The 4,617-nt window shown below is 46.0% G+C and overlaps 1 non-coding gene across 1 annotated transcript; it reads right to left on the bottom strand.

Moving 5' to 3' along the window:
• Positions 1–518: 518 nt before the first annotated feature.
• LOC114229200 (U6 spliceosomal RNA) lies at positions 519–625 on the bottom strand. The gene has a single exon (XR_003615285.1). It is a non-coding gene; the product is annotated as a U6 spliceosomal RNA (small nuclear RNA).
• Between the last annotated feature and the right edge of the window lie 3,992 nt (positions 626–4,617).

Below are 4,617 nucleotides of genomic sequence, written 5' to 3'. Positions count from 1 at the left end.
TTACTATTCCTAAAGTTGGTTAATTCAATTTTTGAGCCTTATTTGTTTTGTTGAGAACACCTTGGCTCCCACCTCTCACACACTTTGATTTGCCCTTGTATATGCTTGCTTACTCTAACCTTTAAGTTAACTTACATATTCAGGCCCTAGATATAACTCTGGCTAGAGAATGTATGAAGGAGAATTTGATTCATGATCAAGTTTGTGTTGCTATGTAATCAAGGTAAGCAGTATTCATTAGAGATTAGATGTACTGTGTGTGGACTGGGACTATCTAGGTCTGTATCCTGAATCCTGTTTTTCTGTTTTACTAGCTGTGTGCCCTTAGGCACATCACTTAGCATCTTCATGCCTTAGCTTCCACAGATTTAAAGTGGGGATTATAATGCGATCTATTTCATAAGATTGTTGAGGGGATTACATGAATTAACACATTCATTGAACAGCACCAGACAGAAAGTATTAAAAAAAACATTAGCTAATATGACTTACCATTTTATTCTTTTATTTTAATTGAAAAAAATATGGAACGCTTCACGAATTTGCATGTCATCCTTGCACAGGGACCATGCTAATCTTCTCTATGTCGTTCCAATTTTAGTATATGTGCTGCCGAAGCAAGCACATGACTTACCATTTATTGTTTATTTTTATACATTCTATATCATTAAATGACATTATTATTATGTATGCCTTTCTTTCTCCCTAATGCCAGGTCACTCTGCTGATGTCTGACTCTCAATGCTCAATCATCTTATTCTTATTTTTTCTTTTTTTCTTTTTCTGTAGTATGGATCATCATAGGATTTGGTAACTTTTATTTTATTTTTGTTGTTGTTTTTTATTTTTATTTATTTTATTTTATTTTTATTTATTGATTAAGGTATCACATATTTGTCCTCATCCCCCCATTCCCATGCCACACCCCTCCCCACACATGCCCCCAACCCCCTGTTGTCCTTAACCAGTGGTTAAGGACATCTTATTCTTTTAATTGGTTTAGCAAATGTTTACTGAGTCTTTAACATGTGCCACACACAACTCTAGATACTGAAGCTATCAGAGTGAAAAGGACAGCAATGCCTTAGGTCTCATACAGCTCACAACTGAAAAGGTATTCGATGATAAACAGATAAATTCATGAACAGCATTATTTCAGAAAGTAATATATACTAGAAAAATAGGACAGGGAAATGTAATAAAGAGTAAGGGAAACAAAATCTGAAGCCTCAAAAGCAGGAGTCTAAGTTGTGTTCTAATGTCCTACAAGTTCAAAGCAGCTGAATCTATAGTCTTTTTATGATTTTCCTATGTATCATTCTGTCTTTTCCTATGACAGAGGAATAAAAAAAGAAGTGGTAGCAAATGAGATTAGAGAAGTAGGTAGAGACCAGATTCATAGGGTTTTGTAGAGCATGTTAAGGACTTGTTCATTCTAGGTGCAATGGGAATCCATCAGAGGGTTTTAAAGCAAGGAGTTATAGGATCAAATACACTGAGTGGCCAGATTATTATGATCTCTGAATGCATAATAATCTGGCCACTCAGTGTATATCCTATATAATAAAAGTCTAATATGCAAATTGTCCCCTCCACCAGGAGCTCGACCAGCAGGCAGGCCAGCCAACCGCCCATGTCCCCTCCCCCTGGCCAGGCTGGCCGGACCCCACCCATGCACGAATTCATGCACTGGGCCTCCAAATATATATATATATACACACACACACACACACACACACACACACACACACACACAGTGGCCATATTATTATGCGTTCAGAGATCATAATAATCTGGCCACTCAGTGTATATGTTTGCTTATTTTTATCTTCACCAAAAGTTATGCTAGTTGATTTTAGAGAGAGGGAAAGGGAGGGAGAGGGAGAGAGAGAGAGAGAGAGAGAGAGAGAGAGAGAGAGACATCAATGGGAAAGAAAAACATCCATTGGTTGTTGCCTCCTGTCTGAGCCCCAACCAAGGGTTGAACCCACTACCTAGGTATGTACCCTGACTGGGAACTGAACCCACAACCTTTTGGTGTATGAGATGATGTTCCAACTAACTGAGCCACACCAGCCAGGGTTTTATGTTTGCTTTGTAAAAGATCATATTTTCTGTTTATCATCTTAAAAGCTAAGAGGACTTGTATTCAGAGAATGAAGCAGGTGTGTAAATAGAAACAAATGTGAGAGATGACAAGTGAGTCCCTTACTCAAAGATGTGCTGTATTTATACCTGTGAATTCCATACTTCTTTATAACAAATTCTCCCTTTTTGCTTAAGATATTTCTAATTATTTTCTGTTGATTGCCAACCAACCAAAATATTTCTACTTCACTCTTTTACCTCTAAGCTTACAAAATACATTCTCTCTGCCTTTCTCATAATACTGATTTCACCTTTATTTCCCTTATAAACATCTTCACAGCAAAATATATATCTATACTAATAAAATGGTAATATGCTAATTAGACCAGACATCTTCCAGATGACCTTCTGGACGTCCTTCTGGACAAAACCATGGTGGCAAGGCTGAAGCAGAGGCGATTAGGGGCAATCAGGCCAGCAGGGGAGAGCAGTTAGGGTGATCAGGCCAGCAGGGGAGAACAGTTAGAGGGATCAGGCCAGCAGGGGAGAGCAATTAGAGGGATCAGACTAGTGGGAGAGAGCAATTAGGGTGATCAGGCTGGCAGGAGAGAGCAGTTAGAGTGATCAGGCCAGCAGGCAGGTGAGCAGTTAGAAGCCAGTAGTCCCGGATTGCAAGAGGGATGTCCGACTGCCGGTTTAGGCCCGATCCCAGTGTGCAGAGGGTGCAGGTCAGGCTGATGGACCCCCCCGCAACCTCCCATGCATGAATTTCGTGCACTGAGCCTCTATATATAAATACTAGAGGCCTGAGCTGCCGGGATCGGGCTGAAACTGATCTCTGGGTCTGGGGTGTGGGTGAAGCAGATTTGGAGCTGACAGTGCCCCAGCAGCAACCATAGCCAATTCTGTGAGGAATCGGGCTCCCTCGTCTACTGGTTGGAGCATCTGCCCCCTGGTGGCCATTGTGCATCATAGCTACCGGGCAAACAGTCAAATGGTCGAAGGGTTGGATGGTCGATTAGGCTTTTATATATATACAGAGGCCTGGTGCATGAAATTCGTGCATGGGAGGAGGTCCCCTCAGCCTGGCCTGCACCCTCTCCAATCCGGGACCCCTCGGGGAATATTCGACTGCTGGTTTTTACCTGCACTTTTAACAGATGACAGCTCCATTGTTATTTCTTTCTTTTCATACTTAAACCCATTGGAATTAGTAGGTATTCAAAGTGTGTATACATTTTGGGGGGACACCCTGTATATCTCTAGTCAGCAGTGAAAAGAACCAATGGTGGGTTTGGAACCCCCAAACAGGGAACCTCACTCACTCCCCGCATGTCTCCCCACTCTGCTTTCCACCTTCGTGGGTGGTGGGAGAATCAATGTTTTATTTCATTAACTCAGAAAAACACATCCTGTCACCTGCTGCCTGGCAGGAGTGTGGTAGGCCCCGAGCAAGCGAGGCTCAGTTAGGGCGGCCTTCACTCATGGGTGTCAGCACCCCAAGTGCACATTCCTCCTCTACAGTCACCCTGACTCTCCCGCTGTTTCACTGAGAGGACAACCTCCTCGCCTCCTCTGGGTTCCCAATCTCGAACGATGACCGAAGGCACCTCAGCAAGGGCCACCTCGCACCCACCAGGTGTGTCTGTCTGCACCTGCTCCTGCCTCAGCACCTGCATTAGCCCCACGGAGGCGATCTCACAACCACACTGGCCTCCACAGGAACAGGGCATCACCATTCTGCCCTCTCACTGTCATGTCACAGGCGCCCACCCCAAGCACCCAGACACGCTCCAAAGGACGTGAGCATCCCGGAGGGGACATGCACACATCGTGTGGGGGATGTAGGCACGCCGGGGTTGATGGAAGTGCGGCAGAGCAGCAGGGGGAACATGCGCATGCTGTGGTCTGGGACTGTTGCGGGCGCGAAAGGCTGACAGCATGCTGGGGGACGTTCACACGGAAGGGGGAGAGAGGATGCACACATTGGAGGCCTGCGCTTGCGCAGATCTGCAAACCCACTTGGAGCAGCCAGAGGACATCAATCTGGACTGCCACATTGGCTGTCCCTGTGATTGCGCACCTTCTGGGCCAGGAGGCTGCACCCGGGATCAGCCAGCAGCAAGGGCGAGGGTGAGAGTGAGGGCAGCTGGCTGAGAGGGGGCCACTGCCACCACAGCCACCTCTAAGCTTACAAAATATAGTCTCTATTTCACCAGCCTGTTGCTACCTCTGTCACTGAGGTTCTCCCAGGTTCTCAGCACACAGGGAGCTGGGCTGCCCACCGCGATGCCTATGGTGCCACCCGCCTCCTCTGGAGCCAAGCATGCTCCGAGGGCGGGATCTTCCCACAGGCATCACCAGAAACAGCTCGGGAGGGTGTCTCAGGGCCAGTGGGACTGATGGAAGTGGGGGTATGACATGGAGGTGGTGCCTGCGCTTTTGTTAATGTACACAATGTGTTTTATGCCACAGCATGTGGCGGCAGCTGTGAACAGCGCCAAGCGGAGACTGCGGGCCAAGCTAAAG

Source organism: Eptesicus fuscus, chromosome 1 (assembly GCF_027574615.1).
Source record: "Eptesicus fuscus isolate TK198812 chromosome 1, DD_ASM_mEF_20220401, whole genome shotgun sequence".
Taxonomy (NCBI): Eukaryota; Metazoa; Chordata; class Mammalia; order Chiroptera; family Vespertilionidae; genus Eptesicus; species Eptesicus fuscus.
Note: the sequence above shows the minus strand (reverse complement) of the source record. Positions and strands in the feature narration are given on the sequence as shown.